The 12,160-nt window shown below is 37.9% G+C and overlaps 1 long non-coding RNA gene across 1 annotated transcript; it reads left to right on the forward strand.

Moving 5' to 3' along the window:
• The first annotated feature begins 4,968 nt into the window (after positions 1-4,968).
• On the forward strand, positions 4,969-10,199 carry LOC131902139 (uncharacterized). Its single transcript, XR_009377021.1, has 3 exons — positions 4,969-5,111; positions 9,654-9,820; positions 10,028-10,199. It is a non-coding gene; the product is annotated as an uncharacterized LOC131902139 (long non-coding RNA).
• The last annotated feature ends 1,961 nt before the right edge of the window (positions 10,200-12,160 follow it).

Genomic DNA, 12,160 nt, shown 5'->3' on the forward strand with positions numbered 1-12,160 from the left:
CCTCAAGTGACACAAGGCTGGACCCACAAGATGCTTTTTGTAATAATGAATAAGGGTTATATACTTTCAATTTCCTCAAATAGATTTTGCCTCAAAGGCACAACATACTGAATGGTGGTGACATAACCCAATTAAAGCTTCCCTTTTGGGAAATATAACTACTAGTTAAACAAAAGCAAAGTCTGCCAGGGATTGAAGTCAAGTGCATGGTTTCCCTGTATCACAGGAGACAAAGGAGGAGGCAGCTGTGAGCCTGAAGTACTCTCTTTTAGGTGGCAGAGTAGCACACTAGTTCCGTGGTGCTGCCTTCCCTTTGGACCTGAGGAGCCTAATCAGTTAGGATTATGCTAGGGCGTGGCGATCCTCCAATTTTCTTCATTGATTCTTGGGACCACAGTTCCTAGTTCAGTTTGCTTTCTTGAGCTTCCAAGGAGGAATCACACTTTATAAGGTTTTAAAATATTATTAACATTGACATCTGGCTACTACCGTCTTTATGGAACCCTAGCAAATTTAACACCTGCATAGTGTCCCTTCCTCATGAAAGACAACTCAAAACTATCCTTACTACAGCATATTCCTTAGAAGTGTTACCTTGGTGGCCGGGGATTCACACCAATAAAATAGTCATGTTTACTTATGTTACATTTTAGAGGTCTCAAGTGAGCCTGGGCTTCAGTGAGACTTTACCTATAAATGAAGTGGTAGTTCTGTGGAGTCTTCTGGATTCTGCTGTGGGATGTATGGCAAATGTGTTGCTGATTAATCAATAAAACACTGATTGGCCGTTGGCTAGGCAGGAAGTATAGGCGGGGCAAGGAGGAGAATAAAGCTGGGAAGTGGAAGGCTGAGTCAGAGAGACACTGCCAGCCGCCATGATGAGAAACAGCTTGTGAAGATGCCGGTAAGCCACGAGCCATGTGGCAAGGCATAGATTAATGGAAATGGATTAATTTAAGCTATAGGAACAGTTAGCAAGAAGCCTGCCACGGCCATACAGTTTGAAAGCAATATAAGTCTCTGTGTTTACTTGGTCGGGTCTGAGAGGCTGTGGGACTGGCAGGTGAGAGAGATTTGTCCTGACTGTGGGCCAGGCAGGAAAACTCCAGCTACAGGATTCAATATTGAAGACCATATAGAGAAAATAATTAGACCACTAACATGCCTTTTGCATAACTTCTGTTGTCAGATATGTTAATTCAAATGTAAAACTGCTTCCATCTTCAAAACCAAGGTTATAAAGCAGACCACCTGCCTCTTCTAGGAGTTATACACAGCGTGACTATACTTGTATATTTGAATTTCAAGCAGTGACTTCTTTGTTTTGTTATCAATATACCCAAAAAATGGTAAATATCTGAGAAGCTGTTAGTCTTTCTAGGTCCCAGTACACCCAGGTTTAGAATATGTGCTGGAGTATTTTCTAAAAAATAACGCAGTAGTGGAAGGGCTCACAAGGCCTCAACCCTAGACAAAGAACCACAAGCAAATAGGGAATCCTAAAAGGGGGAGAAATAGTTCTCCTGGAGAACACCACACCAATTGGTTAGTCAATAAAAAATGGTCAGCCCGAATTATTGAGACCAAGGTTGGATAAAGCACAGGGACAAATAGCCAAACGAATGGAAACACATGAACTATGAACCAATGGCTGAGGGGCCACCAACTGGATCAGGCCCTCTGAATGGGTGAGACAGTTGATTGACTTGATCTGTTTGGGAGGCATCCAGGCAGTGGGACCAGGTCCTGTGCTCATTGCATTAGTTGGCTGTTTGAAACCTGGGGCCTATGCAGGATCACTTGGCTCGGCCTGGGAGGAGGGGACTGGACCTTCCTGGACTGAGTCTACCAGGTTGATCTCAGTCCACAGGGGAGGCTTTGCCCTGGAGGAATGGGGGTTGGGGTGGGGGGAAGGTAAGGGGGGCGGGAGGGGGGAGAACAAGGGAATCCGTGGCTGATATGTAGAACTGAATTGTATTGCAAAATAAAAATTTAAAAAAAAATGGTCAGCCCTAAAAGCATATACATAGAAGTAATATTATATGGACTGAGCGGGTTGCATTTATATATTTAGGAAATATACACCACACACAAACACAAGCACAGCAGACTTTTCTTTTTAGAAGCCATGAATTTGAAAGAAAGGGGCAGGTATATGGAAGGGTTTGAAGAGAACCTCAAAACAAATTTAAATGATGTTTTTAAAACCCAGCACAATAGCTTATATTCAGACGCAGAACAGCCTAGGCAGAAGTACCCTGTGCTCTCTTTATCTAGCGTTGTTGTTTCCTCAAATAAAACCTTTCTCTTGGTCAGGGCCTCTCTCCTCAGCAGAGTTCAGGCCAAGTTACCACACAAGCAGTCGCCATCCCTCGCACGTAGTATATGTGCAGTTACTCTCAGCCAGTACAGAAGGGCCTGATCAGTACCTCTGGCAAAGGCAGCAAAATTTTTCACTGAAAGTGCATGGCAGAAGCTATGGCTCTTCTGTGGTTACTGGTTTTAAGTTTAATGGCGCATAACACAGTAAGATTTCCTTTTTGTATACAATTATTTTCATTTCTGACAAGTGTCTAATCCCAACCACGTGTAATAACATTGACAATATAGAGCAGTTCTGCCATGCCTTCAAGGTCACATGTGACCCCTCCTATTGTATCCCTCCCCATTCCCCAGCCTTTGGTAACTACTGGTGTTTTCTGCCCCTACAATTTCCCTTTTTCCAAAATACCATGTAAGTGTATCATTCTGTGTGACTTTTTACAACTGATTTACTTGACCCGAAGTATTTGAGTGTTCCTTCATGTTGGGTGAGCCTTTGGCCTTTTCCTTTTTCTTGCTCCTTATTTGTTCACTGTCTGGAGAATAATCAGGATGTTTCTACTCTTCACAGTTATGAAACAAACTGCCATAAACATCCACAGACAGGTTGTTGTGTGAACACTGGCTTTTGTGCTTTTCTTTCTCCTTAGTGTAGGTGAGGGGAGTATTAGGCCTTGTGGTGAGAGTGTATTTTGGATAATAGGAAGCAGGCAGTTTTCAGCTGAGGCTCTGCTGCACTTGCACCATTTGCATTCCTTGCAGCAGTATCTAGCAGCTCTCCCTTCTCCTCTGCATTTGCTGTTGTTGTTTGTTTGGGTTTTGTTTGCACTCTGGCTGTGCTAGTGGAAGTGCAGTGGTGCCCATTGTAGGGCCGTTTACATTCCCCTGTATTAATGGTGTTGGCTGCTTTTTCATGTGGAAATTAGGTGAAATGTCTGTTCACACATTCTGCACCTTTTTAATTTCATCATCTGTCATTTTAGTACTCAGTTGCAGCAGCTCTTTACTCTGGAAAGAAGGCTTTATCAGATACATGTTTTGCAAATATTTTCTCCCACTTTATATTTGTCTTTTTATACTCTAACAATGTTTTCCAAACACAAAAGTTTGAAATTAGTGTGAAAATTAATTTGTGTATGGATTATTTGGGGATTATATCTCAGAAATCCTTAACACAGATCACAAATATATTCACCTTTGTTTGCTTCTAAGAGTTTCATATAGTTATAGTTGTACATTTAAATTTGTGATGCATTCGGAAGTGATTTTTATCTTCTGTGCTATTTATGAACTAAATATTTATGTCCTCCCAGAATTCATTATGTTGAAATCATAACCCCCAGTATGATAGTCAGAGGTGAGACTTTTAAAAAGTAATTTAGGTTTTGAGAGTGAACTCTCACAAATGAGATTAGAGAGCTCTCTACCTTTTTTTTTTTTTTTTTTTTCTTACTATTTAAAAATATAAAAGTCTGCAGTCTGCCATCCAGAAGAGGGCCTCACCAGAACCCAACCCTGCTGGCACCTTGATCTTAGGTTTCTATGCCCATAATGATGGAAAATAAGTTCCTGTGGTTTTTATGTCACCCAGTCTTTACTCTCTTGCCTAACGTGGTAAGCCTGGAAAGGCTTTGGCTGTTTTTGTTTGGTTTGGTTTGGTTTGGTTTGGTTTGCCAATGAATTCCAGATTTTTCCAGCTACATGTGTTTAAAAACTGCTCTGTGGTTTGCCTTTACAGCTTTGTAAAAATCAATGAATCATGTACATGCAAGTGTTTCCAATACTTTCAGATCTGCTGTATTGATCCATATACTATATTGATCTATAGTGGTCCTTGCTGTTACCACACCATCTTCATTAGTGTAGCTCTGTGTCTTCAAACCACACAATACAAAGGGCTCCAATTTTAGTTTTTCTTTCAAAAATTATTTTTCTCCTCATTGCTATAGACGGAACCCAGGGCCTCACATTGTAGCCAAGTACTCTATACTGAACTACATCCCTGGTTCCTGAAATAACTTTCCGTCTTTACATTTTTGCCTTTCCATAATAATTTTAAAAACACCTTTGTACAAAAAATTGCTTGGGAGAATTTTTAGTACATTATCTTAGTAGTACTTTATAGGAAGGAATAACTTTTTTTATGTTCATGTTCTTTTTTTTAATTTATTTTATGTCTATAGTGCTCTATGTGTATGTACACCTACATGCCAGAAGAGAGCCTCAGATCCCATGATGGTGAGCCACCATGTGGCTGTTGAGAATTGAACTCAGGACCTCTAGAAAAGCTGCCAATGCTCTTAACCACTGAGCCATCTCCCCAGCCCCCTATAGGAAGGAATAACTTAAAAGTTGATTTCTTTAACAGATGTCATACTATAAAAACTTTCAGCCGGGCGGTGGTGGCGCACGCCTTTAATCCCAGCACTCGGGAGACAGAGGCAGGTGGATCTTTGTGAGTTCGAGGCCAGCCTGGTCTACAGAGCAAGATCCAGGAAAAGGTGCAAAGCTACACAGAGAAACCCTGTCTCAAAAAAACAAAAAAAAAAAAAAAAGCTTTCTAGTGCTGCCTAAGAATTAGCACAAACTTAGTTTAAAACAACAAATATTTATCATCTTCCAGTTTCTCTGATCAGACATCTAGACATGGCTTAGCTGGGCTGACAGATTGTCAGCGATGGTGGTGGATCTCATCTGAGACTCAGAATTCTCTTCCAAGTACAAACTGGCAGAATTTATCTTTGTGTAGTTTTAACATCTATGGCAGCTTGCCTCTCTTAAGACAGCAGGTAAGTGTGTTGGCTGCTTCAAATCTCTCTAACCCCCTGCCCTATCTCTAAATTATTTTAAAAAGCAACCTAAGTGGTTGGGGGTATAGCTTGGTGGTGGTGTGTTTGAAAAACAAGCCTTGAATTTGATCCCCAGCACCACAATCAATCAGTCACTCATCAATCAATCAATGAAAAGCCACTCAAGTTAATCTTTCATGATTAACTTAAGTTCAGTGATTAATGACCTTAATTATGGTGCAAACCCCATCATATTTACCACAAAACAGAAGATAATCATGGGATGATACCCTGTCACATCCAAAGACTACCCTCACTTAAGAGGGGATCATACAGGGCATGTATTCTAGGAAGTAAGCATCCTACTTGCTGTATTAGTTACATTTCTGTTGCTGTGGTAAAACATCATAAGCAAAGGCAACTTAAGGAACAGTTTATTTTGGCTTATGGTTCCAGAGGGCTAGATTTCCATAATGATAGGAAACATCTCAAACACACATACACACACACACACAGAGGAAACAGAGACAGTGCACCCACCTCCATTGACATACTTCCTCCGGCAAAGCTCCACATACTTAAAGTTCCATAACACTTCAAATAGTGTCACTAACTGGTGACCAAATGTTCAGACACATGAGCCTATGGGGGTATTTTTCATTCAAACCAATACAGATGCCATCTCAGAATTTTACCTACTACAAATACCATTGAAGATATCTATACATTTAATAGAATATATCTTCCATGGAATTTATCCATTTCTCTTAGATTAAATATTTATGAGCATAAAATTATTAATGATACTCCCTTGTTTTCAAATTTATAATGGTCTGAAGTCTGTACTGATAATTTTTCTTTCATTCCTCATATTAAAAAATCTGTTTTCACTGGCTTTTGTTATTATTTTGTTTGTTTTTACAATGTTGGGGATTGACCCTAGGGCCTCATATATGCAAGCAAGTGTTCTACCATTGACTACAACACTGTCCCATCTAGTATAATCTGTTTTCACTGGCTTTTGTTATTATTTTGTTTGTTTTTACAATGTTGGGGATTAACCCTAGGGCCTCATATATGCAAGCAAGTGTTCTACCGTTTACTACAACACTGTCCCATCTAGTATAATCTGTTTTTAATTATCAGTCCAATTGTAGATTTTTTTTTTATTTTCTAAGAGCTTTTAGCTTCACTGATTTTTCTCTGTTATTTTTCTCATTTTAATTTCACTAATCTCTATTCTTACTTTTATTATGTTCTTCCTCCTTCTTTTGGGTTAAATTTGCTCTTCTTAATATACTAAAGTAGAAGCATAGTTTATCAATCTGAAACAGTTCTTCTATTCTTACATAAATTTTCAGTGCTATATATTTCCTTTGAAACTTCCCTTATGTGTAGGGCAAGAAGCCTGTAATATTTTTATTTTTTCATTTAATAATTAATTGTTTTAATTTTTTCCTTGACATTTTTCTTTAATCCATGGATTATCTTAAAGTATATTTTTTAACTCCTAAGTATTTGATGATTTCCCATTACAACTCTATTATTTGTTATTTGCTTAATAATATTGCTGTCAGAGAACATACTTGGTAGATTTTCAGTCCTTTAGGTCTTTTTTACTATTGGTTCTATGAACCAGTATTCAGAATTCTCTTCCAAGTACACACTGGCAGAATTTACCAGAATAACGTTTTTTTGGGTTTGTTTTTCTTTTTCTTTTTCTTTTTTTTTTTTTTTTTGGTTTGGTTTTTTTGTTTTTTGTTTGTTTGGTTTGGTTTGGTTTTTGGGTTTTTTGTTTTGTTTTGTTTTGTTTTTTGAGACAGAGTTTCTCTGTGTAGCTTTGCACCTTTTCTGGAACTCACTCTGTAGCCCAGGCTGGCCAAGAACTCACAGAGATCCGCCTGGCTCTGCCTCCCAAGTGCTGGGATTAAAGGCGTGTGCCACCACTGCCCAGCCAGAATAACATTTATGGTAGCTTTCTTGGTCTATTTGGAGAATGCCCTATGAGTCTTCTAAAGGATAATATCTGGTTGTCACTGCATAATGTTCAAGAAATATTTGTTGGACCTTGCTGCTTTTGTAATGATGTTTGCTTTATCTTTGCAGGTCTTGCTTTTAGAGATTGTTGGCATTTTAACAGAGGAATGTTAAAGTTATTAAGTACAAGTTTGAATCTTTCAAGGATTTCTAATTTATCAGTTTTGCTATATACTTCAAAGCTATGCTTTAATACATAAACATTTAGCATTACTATATATTTTGTTGTTGACCCTTTTATAGTTACAGAATGCCTCTATTTGTTCCACATAGTTGTCTTTACTGTTGTCTATCCTTTTAGATATTAACCTGCTTCAACTCTATTGATTAATGCTTGCATGTTAGGTCTTTGCTCCAATTTTACTTTTAACCCTTTGTTATTATATTGTAAATGGATGTTTTTATAACTAACATGTAGTTGGGTCTTTTTTTTCTGTCTCTTGTTTTTTTTTTAACAGTGTGCTTATATATCATTTACATTTAATGTAATTGAAGGTGTTAGGAGTTAAGATTTTCAGTGCATTGTATGTTCCTTCGGTTTCTACTTTCTTTGCTTCCTTTTCATTGTCTGCCTTTCCATTTATTGAATAGTTTTAGTATCCCATTTCAACTTATATGTAGTCAACTTTTTCCTAAGTGCTTTTATTAAGATAAAATTAACATTCCATCCACTTTACTAATCAAAACCATACAATTTAATTATTTTATTTAGTCACATACTTAATAAACAATTTTATTACCATTCCCTGCTAAGAAATCTTATACCTCTTATCTAGGACTAGCTCAAATCCAACAGACTCCTCAAAGTTAATGGTAACTGCTAATAACTCTCTCTGTTTGAATAGATATATTTGTACTAGACATTTCATATCAATAAAATCATATAATGTATGGTATTTGGACCAGTTTTTTTCACTTATCATATGTTTTCAAGGTCCATCCAAGTTGTAATATATGTTGGATTTTGTTCCTTTTGTTGAATATTATTTCAGTTTGTGGACCTATGGCATTTTGTTTATCAATTCATCAGCAGATTATTTGTGATTCTACTTTGGAGTTATGATGAATAGTACCATTATGTGATGGGTGCTGAATAAACATCCTGTTTCAATTTTATGTACTTTGGTTCAAGTGTCAACTTAGTTTTCAGATCCCTTGCAGGCTCATCTGGCCTTTCCTACTTCTAGGCTCTGTCCTGGGGTTAGGACCTGGGCAGGATTCCACCTGTAGTTCAGTTCCCGGAGCTTTTGCTATCCTGATTCTGGTCAGTTTCACAGACATTGGTCAGGTTGCCCATGATGCCATGCACCAATTTAAAGAACTGCTTTATTCAGGTGCCTCCTCTCCCTATCCTCTCCTGGTCTGTAATTAAGAGAGGGTAAAATAATACCTCACTGCTATCCTTTGCTTAATTTAGGGTATAGTAGCTGGCAAGGCTCCTCCCAAGCACCCAGTAGGGAGGAGAAAGGTGTGTTTTCTTTTCATCTATGTGCAGAGTAGAACAGGAATAGTCAGAAAGAATCATGTGGCAGGGCTACCTATTTCCCAATCTTCTCTGCCATCTACTTTCAGTATGCATATATAGGTCAAGAAACTTCTCTGAGCCTCAGTTGTCAATAATGTCAGAAATCTATTATCTGCCTCATAGACCAAATTAAAATGAAATAATATACAATGGATTTAGCACAGTAGGGATTTAGGGAATGTATCTCCTACTTATATTAGTAATAAGAACAGTAGACTAGAAGGTCACACACACACACACACACACACACACACACACACACACATTTAGGCCACTTACCACCAAAGTCCTCTCTTTTATTTTTTTTTCATTTATTTTGCACAGGTTTTCATTGTAATTAGCAGAGGGATTAAGATACTTTATACTTGTTCATCTTGTCTAGAAAAGGAAACAAAATAAGATTTTTTTTATCACTCATAAAAGTATTCATAATACACACTATATGATTAGTACCAAATGAGTATTTGTTGACAAAAGAAAGAAGTAAAGGAGAAACATGACTATCCCCATATCTCAAAATATTTATTAAAAGTAGCCGGGCGGTGGTGGCGCACGCCTTTAATCCCAGCACTCGGGAGGCAGAGCCAGGCGGATCTCTGTGAGTTCAAGGCCAGCCTGGGCTACAAAGCTAGTTCCAGGACAGGCACAAAGCTACACAGAAAAACCCTGTCTCGAAAAACCAAAATATATATATATATATTTATTAAAAGTAATATAATATGAATATGACCTTTAGAGTCATCAGCCAGTTTGTATTCTAGCTCTGCCATCTAATCCCAGTATACATGTATATAGGTTCATAAATTTCTCTGAGCCTCAGTTGTTGATAATATAGGAATATCTACCCCATAGACTGAATTAAAGTGAAATAATATACAAGGGATTTAGTACAGTAGTCAATAAGGATTTAGTGAATGTATCTCCTACTTATATTAGTAATAAGGACAATTATTAAATATCACTCTCTCTTATACTTGCAGGAAACCCTGCTCTTAAAGACAAAGAAGACCAATTTGGGAGAACACCACTTATGTATTGTGTGTTGGCAGACAGACTGGACTGTGCAGATGCTCTTCTAAAAGCAGGAGCAGATATCAATAAAACTGACCATAGCCGGAGAACAGCCCTCCACCTTGCAGCTCAAAAGGTGAGAAGTCTTTTGGAAGGAATGGGGGTGGATTGGGAGGGGGAGGCTGAAGGGGCAGGAGGAGGGAAGAGGGGAAGACATACATATCTTTGGTATATAAAATGAATAAAAAAATTTGTTAATAAAAGAAAAAATGGAAAAAAGAAATATAATATTTTCAAAAATATATTTGAAATTCTTGTTTAAAAATTTTTTTTTTAAAAAAAGTGAGAAGTCAAATTACTTTGAAGAGGAGACTGTGGCTGTTTGTTACCTGACTGGTGGAACTGTGCAGTGAACAAATAAATGTCAGAGGCAGACACCCAGGCTTCTGGGTGTCTACAAAAGTATTCTGTAAACGTGGGTGTAATAACAGTCAATAAAACACGGATAACTGGAACTGTTGGTGAAGAACTGGCTCGGTTGAGGAAGTGCTTGCCTACAAGCACAAATATTCCCAGAACTTACATAAAAAAGCTGGAGAGCTAAAGACGGGCCCATCTGTGGGCTCACTGGCTAGCCAGCCTAACATAAGCAGTGAGTTCTAGGCCAATAAAGAACCCCTGTGTCAACAAAACACAAGGTGGATGGCACCTGAGAAGCAACGGCCAGAGCCAATTTGCAGCCTCCACACAGAAACATACCGTGCAAGCACCCTTGCACATATACACAAAATCCGTGTATGGAGAGAAGATCAAAACTAAAACAAACCACAACAGTCATACCCATGGTTGGGCTTAGTGTTGAAAATGAATGTGAATCTTTGTGCTTTGCATGGTTTATTTTTTTCCCTCATGGATATTACTTTTACAATGAAAAGTTTCATTCTCCTTAGAAATCTGTGGCATTAGGGCCATAAAGAAATTTATTTTCAGCTTTTTAGTGTAATTTCAGCTTTTTAAAAATATAACATTATGTTGCTAATATCAGTGGTTTCAAGTTTTTAAAGTCATTATTTCAACAGAGTTCAGATTTTTTTTTTTTTTTGAGATAAGGTCTTACTGTGTAGCTCTGGCTGTCTTGGAACCCACTCTGTGACTAAGCTGGCCTCAGTATCACAGAGATCTGCCTGCCTCTGCCTCTCAGGTGCTGGTATTAAAGGCGTGGGCCACTACACCAGGTTCAGAGTTCAGATTTTTAAGATAATTACAATAAAAAGATAAAACAAGAAGCTTCTAAGTTAATTCAAAGACTTGCCTAAAAACCATTCTCCCCCGCTCCCCATAAAGTTTTGGTTTATAAGACATACTTTTAGTCCATGGTATTTTTCTTTTTGTTGCATTAGACCTCGTATTTTTGTAATAAAGAAAACAATGAACCTGAGTTAGATCCAGCATAAACTACTGGTGGTATTTCCCAGTTAAAAATATGACCAGACAGAGCTGATTAATTGAAGGGTTAGAAAAATACCTTTTCGTGAGCTGAATGCATGGCAGGATACTGGCATTAAGATCTGCTGCTCACTGTGCTGTCCTATGCACGCATCAGTGAGGTCTGTCATTTGCTTCCAGTTACTTCTCCTGAATTGATTTCATTATAGTAATTTCTTAAAAATAAAAAATCCATCATTTTTAACCTCAGTTTTAACTGCTACTCAAGTATTTATAATCTTTCACCTAGGCTTGTCAGCTAACAAAATTATTCACTTGGAAAGGGTAACTACATTTACTTGTTATCATTAAAAAAATTAAGAATGGCCCCAATATTAAGAATTTGGTGCTCTTTAGACTTCTCATTGTGAGTCACTTAGGTATGAAATTCAACTTTAAAAAATGTGGTTGGAAGACCCTGACATCAAGTATATTATTGGAGAGAGAGGATAAGGATTTAAGTTGATGATCTAAAACTGTGACATCTTAGAGTTAATATGACCAGCATGGTTGACCGAGGGACTTGCCTCATCAGCCAACTTAGCTTTGTCAGATGCAACACATTATTTTTGTTGCTTTTTGTTGCAGTATTAATTTGGGATTGTTTTTTTTTTGCTTGCTTTCTTATTTTGTGGGGGGTGGTGGTTGTGTGTGTGTGTGTGTTTGTTTTGCTTTGAGACAGGGTCTCAGTGCAGCATAGACAGGCTTCAAACTTGTGGCAGTTCATCTACCTTAAGTTGCCTAATGCTGGAATTAGAGGTGCAAGCCACCACACCAGGCTTCCTATTTTGATAAAGTTTTTATGTCTGTTGTATATACACGGAGTGTGAGCATATGTGGAGGTCAGAGTCCGTTCTCTCTACTTTTACCTGCGTTTTGAAGATGGAACTTAAATTTGAGGATCTCCAAGCTTGTGCAGCAAATGCCTTTGCTCACTGTATAAGATACTTTTCTACTGCTGTGATGAAACATCATGATTAAGGAAACTTAT

This window comes from Peromyscus eremicus, unplaced genomic scaffold (assembly GCF_949786415.1).
Source record: "Peromyscus eremicus unplaced genomic scaffold, PerEre_H2_v1 PerEre#2#unplaced_2933, whole genome shotgun sequence".
In the NCBI taxonomy this organism is placed as follows: domain Eukaryota; kingdom Metazoa; phylum Chordata; class Mammalia; order Rodentia; family Cricetidae; genus Peromyscus; species Peromyscus eremicus.